Source organism: Acanthochromis polyacanthus, chromosome 6 (assembly GCF_021347895.1).
Source record: "Acanthochromis polyacanthus isolate Apoly-LR-REF ecotype Palm Island chromosome 6, KAUST_Apoly_ChrSc, whole genome shotgun sequence".
In the NCBI taxonomy this organism is placed as follows: Eukaryota; Metazoa; Chordata; class Actinopteri; family Pomacentridae; genus Acanthochromis; species Acanthochromis polyacanthus.
In genome coordinates, this window is record NC_067118.1 from 32,174,707 (window position 1) to 32,189,214 (window position 14,508).

The 14,508-nt window shown below is 53.1% G+C and overlaps 1 long non-coding RNA gene across 1 annotated transcript in view; it reads left to right on the forward strand.

Moving 5' to 3' along the window:
* The window catches only part of LOC127534321 (uncharacterized), a 60,812-nt gene that overhangs the window by 23,142 nt on the left and 23,162 nt on the right, over positions 1–14,508 (forward strand). The window contains exons 8-9 of the long non-coding RNA XR_007942399.1: positions 10,282–10,794; positions 11,513–13,884. This is a non-coding gene — a long non-coding RNA (uncharacterized LOC127534321). The remainder of the gene's footprint in view (positions 1–10,281; positions 10,795–11,512; positions 13,885–14,508) is intronic.

The following is a 14,508-nucleotide window of genomic DNA, read 5'->3' on the forward strand; positions in this document are numbered from 1 at the left end:
GAGTGACTGGCTGGCACCCGGGAGGCTGGGGATCGATTCCAGGTGTGAGTGAGTGAGATTGGCATAGGGAGGATAGCAGTGAGTGAGAAGGGGAGTATCGCTCAGTGGGTGAGTGAGATAGGGAGTATAGCTCAGTGGGTGAGTGAGATAGAGAGTATAGGAGTGAGTGAGAAAGGCCAAGGTGTATAGCTCAGTGGGACGAGTGACTGGCTGGCACCCGGGAGGCTCGGGATCGATTCCAGGTGTGAGTGAGAGAGATTGGCATAGGGAGGATAGCAGTGAGTGAGATAGAGAGTATCGCTCAGTGGGTGAGTGAGATAGGCCAAGGAGTAGAGCTCAGTGGGTTGAGTGACTGACTGGCACCCGGGAGGCTGGGGATCGATTCCAGGTGTGAGTGAGATTGGCATCGGGAGTATAGCTCAGTGGGTGAGTGAGAAAGGGAGTATAGCTCAGTGGGTGAGTGAGATAGGGAGTATACGAGTGAGTGAGAAACGCCAAGGAGTATAGCTCAGTGGGTGAGTGAGATAGGGAGTATAGCTCAGTGGGTGAGTGTGATAGGGATTACAGGAGTGAGTGAGAAAGGCCAAGGAGTATAGCTCAGTGGGTAGAGTGACTGGCTGGCACCCGGGAGGCTGGGGATCGATTCCAGGTGTGAGTGAGATTGGCATCGGGAGGATTGCAGTGAGTGAGATAGGGAGAACAGCTCAGTGGGTGAGTGTGATAGGGAGTATAGGAGTGAGTGAGAAACGCCAAGGAGTATAGCTCAGTGGGTGAGTGAGATAGGGAGTATAGCTCAGTGGGTGAGTGTGATAGGGATTACAGGAGTGAGTGAGAAAGGCCAAGGAGTATAGCTCAGTGGGTAGAGTGACTGGCTGGCACCCGGGAGGCTGGGGATCGATTCCAGGTGTGAGTGAGTGAGATTGGCATCGGGAGGATAGCAGTGAGTGAGATAGGGAGTATAGCTCAGTGGGTGAGTGTGATAGGGATTACAGGAGTGAGTGAGAAAGGCCAAGGAGTATAGCTCAGTGGGTAGAGTGACTGGCTGGCACCCGGGAGGCTGGGGATCGATTCCAGGTGTGAGTGAGAGAGATTGGCATAGGGAGGTTAGCAGTGAGTGAGATAGGGAGTATCGCTCAGTGGGTGGGTGAGTGAGAAAGGGAGTATAGCTCAGTGGGTGAGTGAGAAAGGCCAAATTGTATAGCTCAGTGGGAAGAGTGACTGCCTGGCACCCGGGAGGCTGGGGATCGATTCCAGGTGTGAGTGAGTGAGATTGGCATAGGGAGGATAGCAGTGAGTGAGATAGGGAGTATCGCTCAGTGGGTGAGTGTGATAGGGAGTATAGCTCGGTGGGTGGGTGTGATAGGGATTATAGCTCAGAGGGTAGTGACTGGCTGGCACCCGGGAGGCTGGGGATCGATTCCTGGTGTGAGTGAGAGAGATTGGCATAGGGAGGATAGCAGTGAGTGAGATAGGGAGTATAGCTCAGTGGATGAGTGAGAAAGGGAGTATAGCTCAGTGGGTGAGTGTGATAGGGAGTATAGGAGTGAGTGAGAAAGGCCAAGGAGTATAGCTCAGTGGGTAGAGTGACTGGCTGGCACCCGGGAGGCTGGGGATCGATTCCAGGTGTGAGTGAGAGAGATTGGCATAGGGAGGATAGCAGTGAGTGAGATAGGGAGTATAGCTCAGTGGGTGAGTGAGATAGGGAGTATAGCTCAGTGGGTGAGTGTGATAGGGAGTATATGAGTGAGTGAGAAAGGCCAAGGAGTATATCTCAGTGGGTAGAGTGACTGGCTGGCACCCGGGAGGCTGGGTATCGATTCCAGGTGTGAGTGAGTGAGATTGGCATAGGGAGGATAGCTCAGTGGGTGAGTCAGATAGGGAGTATTGCTCAGTGGGTGAGTGTGATAGGGAGTATAGGAGTGAGTGAGAAAGGCCAAGGAGTATAGCTCAGTGGGTAGAGTGACTGGCTGGCACCCGGGAGGCTGGGGATTGATTCCAGGTGTGAGTGAGTGAAATTGGCATAGGGAGGATAGCAGTGAGTGAGATAGGGAGTATAGCTCAGTGGGTGAGTGAGATCGGGAGTATAGGAGTGAGTGAGAAACGCCAAGGAGTATCGCTCAGTGGGTTGATTGAGATTGGGAGTATAGCTCAGTGGGTGAGTGTGATAGGGAGTATAGGAGTGAGTGAGAAAGGCCAAGGAGTATCGCTCAGTGGGTAGAGTGACTGGCTGGCACCCGGGAGGCTGGGGATCGATTCCAGGTGTGAGTGAGTGAGATTGGCATAGGGAGTATAGCTAAGTGCGTGAGTGAGATAGGAAGTATAGCTCAGTGGGTGAGTGTGATAGGGAGTATAGGAGTGAGTGAGAAAGGCCAAGGAGTATAGCTCAGTGGGTAGAGTGAGATAGGCAAAGGGAGTATAGTCGTGAGTGAGATAGGCATAGGGAGTATAGCTCAGTGGGTAGAGTGAGTGACTGGCTGGCACGCGGGAGGCTCGGGATCGATTCCAGGTGTGAGTGAGTGAGATTGGCATAGGGAGGATAGCAGTGAGTGAGATAGGGAGTATAGCTCAGTGGGTTGAGTGACTGGCTGGCACCTGGGAGGCTGGGGATCGATTCCAGGTGTGAGTGAGTGAGATTGGCATAGGGAGGATAGCAGTGAGTGAGATAGGGAGTATAGCTCAGTGGGTGAGTGAGATAGGGAGTATTCGAGTGAGTGAGAAAGGCCAAGGAGTATAGCTCAGTGGGTAGAGTGACTGGCTGGCACCCGGGACGCTGGGGATCGATTCCAGGTGTGAGTGAGATTGGCATCGGGAGGATTGCAGTGAGTGAGATAGGGAGAACAGCTCAGTGGGTGAGTGTGATAGGGAGTATAGGAGTGAGTGAGTGAGAAACGCCAAGGAGTATCGCTCAGTGGGTGAGTGAGATAGGGAGTATAGCTCAGTGGGTGAGTGAGATAGGGGGTATAGGAGTGAGTGAGAAAGGCCAAGGAGAATAGCTCAGTGGGAAGAGTGACTGGCTGGCACCCGGGAGGCTGGAGATCGATTCCAGGTGTGAGTGAGTGAGATTGGCATAGGGAGGATAGCTCAGTGGGTGAGTGAGAAAGGCCAAGGAGTATAGCTCAGTGGGTAGAGTGACTGGCTGGCACCCGGGAGGCTGGGGATTGATTCCAGGTGTGAGTGAGTAAGATTGGCGTAGGGAGGATAGCAGTGAGTGAGATAGGGAGTATAGCTCAGTGGGTGAGTGAGATAGGGAGTATAGCTCAGTGGGTGAGTGTGATAGGGAGTATATGAGTGAGTGAGAAAGGCCAAGGAGTATATCTCAGTGGGTAGAGTGACTGGCTGGCACCCGGGAGGCTGGGGATCGATTCCAGGTGTGAGTGAGTGAGATTGGCATAGGGAGGATAGCTCAGTGGGTGAGTCAGATAGGGAGTATTGCTCAGTGGGTGAGTGTGATAGGGAGTATAGGAGTGAGTGAGAAAGGCCAAGGAGTATAGCTCAGTGGGTAGAGTGACTGGCTGGCACCCGGGAGGGCTGGGGATCGATTCCAGGTGTGAGTGAGTGAGATTGGCATCGGGAGGATAGCAGTGAGTGAGATAGGGAGTATAGCTCAGTGGGTGAGTGAGATAGGGAGGATAGCTCAGTGGGTGAGTGAGATAGGGAGTATTCGAGTGAGTGAGAAAGGCCAAGGAGTATAGCTCAGTGGGTAGAGTGACTGGCTGGCACCCGGGAGGCTGGGGATCGATTCCAGGTGTGAGTGAGATTGGCATCGGGAGGATTGCAGTGAGTGAGATAGGGAGAACAGCTCAGTGGGTGAGTGTGATAGGGAGTATAGGAGTGAGTGAGAAACGCCAAGGAGTATAGCTCAGTGGGTGAGTGAGATAGGGAGTATAGCTCAGTGGGTGAGTGTGATAGGGATTACAGGAGTGAGTGAGAAAGGCCAAGGAGTATAGCTCAGTGGGTAGAGTGACTGGCTGGCACCCGGGAGGCTGGGGATCGATTCCAGGTGTGAGTGAGTGAGATTGGCATAGGGAGGATAGCAGTGAGTGAGAAGGGGAGTATCGCTCAGTGGGTGAGTGAGATAGGGAGTATAGCTCAGTGGGTGAGTGAGATAGAGAGTATAGGAGTGAGTGAGAAAGGCCAAGGTGTATAGCTCAGTGGGACGAGTGACTGGCTGGCACCCGGGAGGCTCGGGATCGATTCCAGGTGTGAGTGAGAGAGATTGGCATAGGGAGGATAGCAGTGAGTGAGATAGAGAGTATCGCTCAGTGGGTGAGTGAGATAGGCCAAGGAGTAGAGCTCAGTGGGTTGAGTGACTGACTGGCACCCGGGAGGCTGGGGATCGATTCCAGGTGTGAGTGAGATTGGCATCGGGAGTATAGCTCAGTGGGTGAGTGAGAAAGGGAGTATAGCTCAGTGGGTGAGTGAGATAGGGAGTATACGAGTGAGTGAGAAACGCCAAGGAGTATAGCTCAGTGGGTGAGTGAGATAGGGAGTATAGCTCAGTGGGTGAGTGTGATAGGGATTACAGGAGTGAGTGAGAAAGGCCAAGGAGTATAGCTCAGTGGGTAGAGTGACTGGCTGGCACCCGGGAGGCTGGGGATCGATTCCAGGTGTGAGTGAGATTGGCATCGGGAGGATTGCAGTGAGTGAGATAGGGAGAACAGCTCAGTGGGTGAGTGTGATAGGGAGTATAGGAGTGAGTGAGAAACGCCAAGGAGTATAGCTCAGTGGGTGAGTGAGATAGGGAGTATAGCTCAGTGGGTGAGTGTGATAGGGATTACAGGAGTGAGTGAGAAAGGCCAAGGAGTATAGCTCAGTGGGTAGAGTGACTGGCTGGCACCCGGGAGGCTGGGGATCGATTCCAGGTGTGAGTGAGTGAGATTGGCATCGGGAGGATAGCAGTGAGTGAGATAGGGAGTATAGCTCAGTGGGTGAGTGTGATAGGGATTACAGGAGTGAGTGAGAAAGGCCAAGGAGTATAGCTCAGTGGGTAGAGTGACTGGCTGGCACCCGGGAGGCTGGGGATCGATTCCAGGTGTGAGTGAGAGAGATTGGCATAGGGAGGTTAGCAGTGAGTGAGATAGGGAGTATCGCTCAGTGGGTGAGTGAGATAGGGAGTATCGCTCAGTGGGTGGGTGAGTGAGAAAGGGAGTATAGCTCAGTGGGTGAGTGAGAAAGGCCAAATTGTATAGCTCAGTGGGAAGAGTGACTGCCTGGCACCCGGGAGGCTGGGGATCGATTCCAGGTGTGAGTGAGTGAGATTGGCATAGGGAGGATAGCAGTGAGTGAGATAGGGAGTATCGCTCAGTGGGTGAGTGTGATAGGGAGTATAGCTCGGTGGGTGGGTGTGATAGGGATTATAGCTCAGAGGGTAGTGACTGGCTGGCACCCGGGAGGCTGGGGATCGATTCCTGGTGTGAGTGAGAGAGATTGGCATAGGGAGGATAGCAGTGAGTGAGATAGGGAGTATAGCTCAGTGGATGAGTGAGAAAGGGAGTATAGCTCAGTGGGTGAGTGTGATAGGGAGTATAGGAGTGAGTGAGAAAGGCCAAGGAGTATAGCTCAGTGGGTAGAGTGACTGGCTGGCACCCGGGAGGCTGGGGATCGATTCCAGGTGTGAGTGAGAGAGATTGGCATAGGGAGGATAGCAGTGAGTGAGATAGGGAGTATAGCTCAGTGGGTGAGTGAGATAGGGAGTATAGCTCAGTGGGTGAGTGTGATAGGGAGTATATGAGTGAGTGAGAAAGGCCAAGGAGTATATCTCAGTGGGTAGAGTGACTGGCTGGCACCCGGGAGGCTGGGTATCGATTCCAGGTGTGAGTGAGTGAGATTGGCATAGGGAGGATAGCTCAGTGGGTGAGTCAGATAGGGAGTATTGCTCAGTGGGTGAGTGTGATAGGGAGTATAGGAGTGAGTGAGAAAGGCCAAGGAGTATAGCTCAGTGGGTAGAGTGACTGGCTGGCACCCGGGAGGCTGGGGATTGATTCCAGGTGTGAGTGAGTGAAATTGGCATAGGGAGGATAGCAGTGAGTGAGATAGGGAGTATAGCTCAGTGGGTGAGTGAGATCGGGAGTATAGGAGTGAGTGAGAAACGCCAAGGAGTATCGCTCAGTGGGTTGATTGAGATTGGGAGTATAGCTCAGTGGGTGAGTGTGATAGGGAGTATAGGAGTGAGTGAGAAAGGCCAAGGAGTATCGCTCAGTGGGTAGAGTGACTGGCTGGCACCCGGGAGGCTGGGGATCGATTCCAGGTGTGAGTGAGTGAGATTGGCATAGGGAGTATAGCTAAGTGCGTGAGTGAGATAGGAAGTATAGCTCAGTGGGTGAGTGTGATAGGGAGTATAGGAGTGAGTGAGAAAGGCCAAGGAGTATAGCTCAGTGGGTAGAGTGAGATAGGCAAAGGGAGTATAGTCGTGAGTGAGATAGGCATAGGGAGTATAGCTCAGTGGGTAGAGTGAGTGACTGGCTGGCACGCGGGAGGCTCGGGATCGATTCCAGGTGTGAGTGAGTGAGATTGGCATAGGGAGGATAGCAGTGAGTGAGATAGGGAGTATAGCTCAGTGGGTGAGTGAGATAGGGAGTATAGCTCAGTGGGTGAGTGTGATAGGGAGTATAGGAGTGAGTGAGAAAGGCCAAGGAGTATAGCTCAGTGGGTAGAGTGAGATAGGCAAAGGGAGTATAGTCGTGAGTGAGATAGGCATAGGGAGTATAGCTCAGTGGGTAGAGTGACTGGCTGGCACCCGGGAGGCTGGGGATTGATTCCAGGTGTGAGTGAAATTGGCATATGGAGGATAGCAGTGAGTGAGATAGGGAGTATAGCTCAGTGGGTGAGTGTGATAGGGAGTGTAGGAGTGAGTGAGAAAGGCCAAGGAGTATAGCTCAGTGGGTAGAGTGACTGGCTGGCACCCGGGAGGCTGGGGATCGATTCCAGGTGTGAGTGAGTGAGATTGGCATAGGGAGGATAGCAGTGAGTGAGTGAGATAGGGAGTATAGCTCAGTGGGTGAGTGAGATAGGGAGTATAGGAATGAGTGAGAAAGGCCAAGGAGTATATCTCAGTGGGTAGAGTGACGGGCTGGCACCCGGGAGGCTGGGGATTTATTCCAGGTGTGAGTGAAATTGGCATATGGAGGATAGCAGTGAGTGAGATAGGGAGTATAGCTCAGTGGGTAGAGTGACGGGCTGGCACCCGGGAGGCTGGGGATTTATTCCAGGTGTGAGTGAAATTGGCATATGGAGGATAGCAGTGAGTGAGATAGGGAGTATCGCTCAGTGGGTGAGTGAGATAGGGAGTATCGCTCAGTGGGTGAGTGTGACAGGGAGTATAGAAGTGAGTGAGAAAGGCCAAGGAGTATAGCTCAGTGGGTAGAGTGACTGGCTGGCACCCGGGAGGCTGGGGATTGATTCCAGGTGTGAGTGAGTGAAATTGGCATAGGGAGGATAGCAGTGAGTGAGATAGGGAGTATAGCTCAGTGGGTGAGTGTGATAGGGAGTATATGAGTGAGTGAGAAAGGCCAAGGAGTATATCTCAGTGGGTAGAGTGACGGGCTGGCACCCGGGAGGCTGGGGATTGATTCCAGGTGTGAGTGAAATTGGCATAGGGAGGATAGCAGTGAGTGAGATTGGGAGTATCGCATCAGTGGGTGAGTGAGAAAGGGAGGATAGGAGTGAGTGAGAAAGGCCAAGGAGTATAGCTCAGTGGGTAGAGTGACTGGCTGGCACCCGGGAGGCTGCGGATCGATTCCAGGTGTGAGTGAGTGAGATTGGCATAGGGAGGATAGCAGTGAGTGAGATAGGGAGTATAGCTCAGTGGGTGAGTGAGATAGGGAGTATAGCTCAGTGGGTGAGTGTGATAGGGAGTATAGGAGTCAGTGAGAAAGGCCAAGGAGTATAGCTCAGTGGGTAGAGTGACTGGCTGGCACCCGGGAGGCTGGGGATCGATTCCAGGTGTGAGTGAGTGAGATTGGCATAGGGAGGATAGCAGTGAGTGAGATAGGGAGTATAGCTCAGTGGGTGAGTGAGATAGGGAGTATAGCTCAGTGGGTGAGTGTGATAGGGAGTATAGGAGTCAGTGAGAAAGGCCAAGGAGTATAGCTCAGTGGGTAGAGTGACTGGCTGGCACCCGGGAGGCTGGGGATCGATTCCAGGTGTGAGTGAGTGAGATTGGCATAGGGAGGATAGCAGTGAGTGAGATAGGGAGTATAGCTCAGTGGGTGAGTGAGATAGGGAGTATAGGAATGACTGAGAAAAGCCAAGAAGTACAGCTCAGTGGGTAGAGTGACTGGCTGGCACCCGGGAGGCTGGGGATCGATTCCTGGTGTGAGTGAGTGAGTTTGGCAAAGGGAGGATAGCAGTGAGTGAGATAGGGAGTATAGCTCAGTGGGTGAGTGTGATAGGGAGTATACGAGTGAGTGAGAAAGACCAAGGAGTATAGCTCAATGCGTAGAGTGACTGGCTGGCACCCGGGAGGCTGGGGATCGATTCCAGGTGTGAGTGAGTGAGATTGGCATTGGGAGGATAGCTCAGTGGGTGAGTGTGATAGGGAGTATAGCTTAGTGGGTGAGTGAGATAGGGAGTATAGCTCAGTGGGTGAGTGTGATAGGGAGTATATGAGTGAGTGAGAAAGGCCAAGGAGTATAGCTCAGTGGGTAGAGTGACTGGCTGGCACCCGGGAGGCTGGGGATCGATTCCAGGTGTGAGTGAGTGAGATTGGCATAGGGAGGATAGCAGTGAGTGAGATAGGGAGTATGGATCAGTGGGTGAGTGAGATAGGGAGTATAGCTCAGTGGGTGAGTGTGATAGGGAGTATATGGGTGAGTGAGAAAGGCCAAGGAGTATATCTCAGTGGGTAGAGTGACGGCCTGGCACCCGGGAGGCTGGGGATTGATTCCAGGTGTGAGTGAAATTGGCATAGGGAGGATAGCAGTGAGTGAGATTGGGAGTATCGCTCAGTGGGTGAGTGAGATAGGGAGTATAGCTCAGTGGGTGAGTGAGATAGGGAGTATAGCTCAGTGGGTGAGTGTGATAGGGAGTATAGGAGTCAGTGAGAAAGGCCAAGGAGTATAGCTCAGTGGGTAGAGTGACTGGCTGGCACCCGGGACGCTGGGGATCGATTCCAGGTGTGAGTGAGTGAGATTGGCATAGGGAGGATAGCAGTGAGTGAGATAGGGAGTATAGGAATGACTGAGAAAGGCCAAGAAGTATCGCTCAGTGGGTAGAGTGACTGGCTGGCACCCGGGAGGCTGGGGATCGATTCCAGGTGTGAGTGAGTGAGATTGGCATAGGGAGGATAGCAGTGAGTGAGATAGGGAGTATAGCTCAGTGGGTGAGTGAGATAGGGAGTATAGGAATGAGTGAGAAAGGCCAAGAAGTATAGCTCAGTGGGTAGAGTGACTGGCTGGCACCCGGGAGGCTCGAGATCGATTCCAGGTGTGAGTGAGTGAGATTGGCATAGGGAGGATAGCTCAGTGGGTGAGTGTGATAGGGAGTATATGAGTGAGTGAGAAAGGCCAAGGAGTATATCTCAGTGGGTAGAGTGACGGGCTGGCACCCGGGAGGCTGGGGATTGATTCCAGGTGTGAGTGAAATTGGCATAGGGAGGATAGCAGTGAGTGAGATTGGGAGTATCGCTCAGTGGGTGAGTGAGAAAGGGAGTATAGGACTGAGTGAGAAAGGCGAAGGAGTATAGCTCGGTGGGTAGAGTGACTGGCTGGCACCCGGGAGGCTGGGGATCGATTCCAGGTGTGAGTGAGTGAGATTGGCATAGGGAGGATAGCAGTGAGTGAGATAGGGAGTATAGCTCATTGGGTGAGTGAGATTGGGAGTATTGCTCAGTGGGTGAGTGTGATAGGGAGTATAGGAGTCAGTGAGAAAGGCCAAGGAGTATAGCTCAGTGGGTAGAGTGACTGGCTGGCACCTGGGAGGCTGGGGATCGATTCCAGGTGTGAGTGAGTGAGATTGGCATAGGGAGGATAGCAGTGAGTGAGATAGGGAGTATAGCTCAGTGGATGAGTGAGAAAGGGAGTATAGCTCAGTGGGTGAGTGTGATAGGGAGTATAGGAGAGAGTGAGAAAGGCCAAGGAGTATAGCTCAGTGGGTAGAGTGACTGGCTGGCACCCGGGAGGCTCGGGATCGATTCCAGGTGTGAGTGAGAGAGATTGGCATAGGGAGGATAGCAGTGAGTGAGATAGAGAGTATCGCTCAGTGGGTGAGTGAGATAGGCTAAGGAGTAGAGCTCAGTGGGTAGAGTGACTGGCTGGCACCCGGGAGGCTGGGGATTCATTCCAGGTGTGAGTGAGTGAAATTGGCATAGGGAGGATAGCAGTGAGTGAGATAGGGAGTATAGCTCAGTGGGTGAGTGTGATAGGGAGTATAGGAGTGAGTGAGAAAGGCCAAGGAGTATAGCTCAGTGGGTAGAGTGACTGGCTGGCACGCGGGAGGCTGGGGATCGATTCCAGGTGTGAGTGAGATTGGCATAGGGAGGATAGCAGTGAGTGAGATAGGGAGTATAGCTCAGTGGGTGAGTGAGATAGGGAGTATAGCTCAGTGGGTGAGTGTGATAGGGAGTATAGGAGTGAGTGAGAAAAGCCAAGGAGTATAGCTCAATGCGTAGAGTGACTGGCTGGCACCCGGGAGGCTGGGGATCGATTCCAGGTGTGAGTGAGTGAGATTGGCATTGGGAGGATAGCTCAGTGGGTGAGTGTGATAGGGAGTATAGCTTAGTGGGTGAGTGAGATAGGGAGTATCGCTCAGTGGGAAGAGTGACTGGCTGGTACCCGGGAGGCTGGGGATCGATTCCAGGTGTGAGTGAGTGAGATTGGCATAGGGAGTATAGCTCAGTGGGTGAGTGAGATAGGGAGTATAGGAGTGAGTGAGAAAGGCCAAGGAGTATAGCTCAATGCGTAGAGTGACTGGCTGGCACCCGGGAGGCTGGGGATCGATTCCAGGTGTGAGTGAGTGAGATTGGCATAGGGAGGATAGCTCAGTCGGTGAGTGAGAAAGGGAGTATAGCTCAGTGGGTGAGTGTGATAGGGAGTATATGAGTGAGTGAGAAAGGCCAAGGAGTATAGCTCAGTGGGTAGAGTGACTGGCTGGCACCCGGGAGGCTGGGGATCGATTCCAGGTGTGAGTGAGTGAGATTGGCATAGGGAGGATAGCAGTGAGTGAGATAGGGAGTATAGCTCAGTGGGTGAGTGTGATAGGGAGTATATGGGTGAGTGAGAAAGGCCAAGGAGTATATCTCAGTGGGTAGAGTGACGGCCTGGCACCCGGGAGGCTGGGGATTGATTCCAGGTGTGAGTGAAATTGGCATAGGGAGGATAGCAGTGAGTGAGATTGGGAGTATCGCTCAGTGGGTGAGTGAGATAGGGAGTATAGCTCAGTGGGTGAGTGAGATAGGGAGTATAGCTCAGTGGGTGAGTGTGATAGGGAGTATAGGAGTGAGTGAGAAAAGCCAAGGAGTATAGCTCAATGCGTAGAGTGACTGGCTGGCACCCGGGAGGCTGGGGATCGATTCCAGGTGTGAGTGAGTGAGATTGGCATTGGGAGGATAGCTCAGTGGGTGAGTGTGATAGGGAGTATAGCTTAGTGGGTGAGTGAGATAGGGAGTATCGCTCAGTGGGAAGAGTGACTGGCTGGTACCCGGGAGGCTGGGGATCGATTCCAGGTGTGAGTGAGTGAGATTGGCATAGGGAGTATAGCTCAGTGGGTGAGTGAGATAGGGAGTATAGGAGTGAGTGAGAAAGGCCAAGGAGTATAGCTCAATGCGTAGAGTGACTGGCTGGCACCCGGGAGGCTGGGGATCGATTCCAGGTGTGAGTGAGTGAGATTGGCATAGGGAGGATAGCTCAGTCGGTGAGTGAGAAAGGGAGTATAGCTCAGTGGGTGAGTGTGATAGGGAGTATATGAGTGAGTGAGAAAGGCCAAGGAGTATAGCTCAGTGGGTAGAGTGACTGGCTGGCACCCGGGAGGCTGGGGATCGATTCCAGGTGTGAGTGAGTGAGATTGGCATAGGGAGGATAGCAGTGAGTGAGACAGGGAGTATGGATCAGTGGGTGAGTGAGATAGGGAGTATAGCTCAGTGGGTGAGTGTGATAGGGAGTATATGGGTGAGTGAGAAAGGCCAAGGAGTATATCTCAGTGGGTAGAGTGACGGCCTGGCACCCGGGAGGCTGGGGATTGATTCCAGGTGTGAGTGAAATTGGCATAGGGAGGATAGCAGTGAGTGAGATTGGGAGTATCGCTCAGTGGGTGAGTGAGATAGGGAGTATAGCTCAGTGGGTGAGTGAGATAGGGAGTATAGCTCAGTGGGTGAGTGTGATAGGGAGTATAGGAGTCAGTGAGAAAGGCCAAGGAGTATAGCTCAGTGGGTAGAGTGACTGGCTGGCACCCGGGAGGCTGGGGATCGATTCCAGGTGTGAGTGAGTGAGATTGGCATAGGGAGGATAGCAGTGAGTGAGATAGGGAGTATAGCTCAGTGGGTGAGTGAGATAGGGAGTATAGGAATGAGTGAGAAAGGCCAAGAAGTATAGCTCAGTGGGTAGAGTGACTGGCTGGCACCCGGGAGGCTCGGGATCGATTCCAGGTGTGAGTGAGTGAGATTGGCATAGGGAGGATAGCTCAGTGGGTGAGTGTGATAGGGAGTATATGAGTGAGTGAGAAAGGCCAAGGAGTATATCTCAGTGGGTAGAGTGACGGGCTGGCACCCGGGAGGCTGGGGATCGATTCCAGGTGTGAGTGAGTGAGATTGGCATAGGGAGGATAGCAGTGAGTGAGATTGGGAGTATCGCTCAGTGGGTGAGTGAGAAAGGGAGTATAGGACTGAGTGAGAAAGGCGAAGGAGTATAGCTCGGTGGGTAGAGTGACTGGCTGGCACCCGGGAGGCTGGGGATCGATTCCAGGTGTGAGTGAGTGAGATTGGCATAGGGAGGATAGCAGTGAGTGAGATAGGGAGTATAGCTCATTGGGTGAGTGAGATAGGGAGTATTGCTCAGTGGGTGAGTGTGATAGGGAGTATAGGAGTCAGTGAGAAAGGCCAAGGAGTATAGCTCAGTGGGTAGAGTGACTGGCTGGCACCCGGGAGGCTGGGGATCGATTCCAGGTGTGAGTGAGTGAGATTGGCATAGGGAGGATAGCGGTGAGTGAGATAGGGAGTATAGCTCAGTGGGTTGAGTGACTGGCTGGCACCTGGGAGGCTGGGGATCGATTCCAGGTGTGAGTGAGTGAGATTGGCATAGGGAGGATAGCAGTGAGTGAGATAGGGAGTATAGCTCAGTGGGTGAGTGAGATAGGGAGTATTCGAGTGAGTGAGAAAGGCCAAGGAGTATAGCTCAGTGGGTAGAGTGACTGGCTGGCACCTGGGAGGCTGGGGATCGATTCCAGGTGTGAGTGAGTGAGATTGGCATAGGGAGGATAGCAGTGAGTGAGATAGGGAGTATAGCTCAGTGGGTGAGTGTGATAGGGAGTATAGGAGTGAGTGAGAAAGGCCAAGGAGTATAGCTCAGTGGGTAGAGTGACTGGCTGGCACCTGGGAGGCTGGGGATCGATTCCAGGTGTGAGTGAGTGAGATTGGCATAGGGAGGATAGCAGTGAGTGAGATAGGGAGTATAGCTCAGTGGGTGAGTGTGATAGGGAGTATAGGAGTGAGTGAGAAAGGCCAAGGAGTATAGCTCAGTGGGTAGAGTGACTGGCTGGCACCTGGGAGGCTGGGGATCGATTCCAGGTGTGAGTGAGTGAGATTGGCATAGGGAGGATAGCAGTGAGTGAGATAGGGAGTATAGCTCAGTGGGTGAGTGTGATAGGGAGTATAGGAGTGAGTGAGAAAGGCCAAGGAGTATAGCTCAGTGGGTAGAGTGACTGGCTGGCACCCGGGAGGCTGGGGATCGATTCCAAGTGTGAGTGAGTGAGATTGGCAAAGGGAGGATAGCAGTGAGTGAGAAAGGGAGTATCCGAGTGAGAAAGGCCAAGGAGTATAGCTCAGTGGGTAGAGTGACTGGCTGGCACCCGGGAGGCTGGGGATCGATTCCAGGTGTGAGTGAGATTGGCATCGGGAGGATTGCAGTGAGTGAGATAGGGAGTATAGCTCAGTGGGTGAGTGTGATAGGGAGTATAGGAGTGAGTGAGAAACGCCAAGGAGTACAGCTCAGTGGGTGAGTGAGATAGGGAGGCTGGGGATCGATTCCAAGTGTGAGTGAGTGAGATTGGCAAAGGGAGGATAGCAGTGAGTGAGATAGGGAGTATCGCTCAGTGGGTGAGTGAGATAGGGAGTATAGCTCAGTGGGTGAGTGTGAAAGGGAGTATCCGAGTGAGTGAGAAAGGCCAAGGAGTATAGCTCAGTGGGTAGAGTGACTGGCTGGCAGCCGGGAGGCTGGGCATCGATTCCAGGTGTGAGTGAGATTGGCATCGGGAGGATTGCAGTGAGTGAGATAGGGAGTATAGCTCAGTGGGTGAGTGTGATAGGGATTACAGGAGTGAGTGAGAAAGGCCAAGGAGTATAGCTCAGTGGGTAGAGTGACT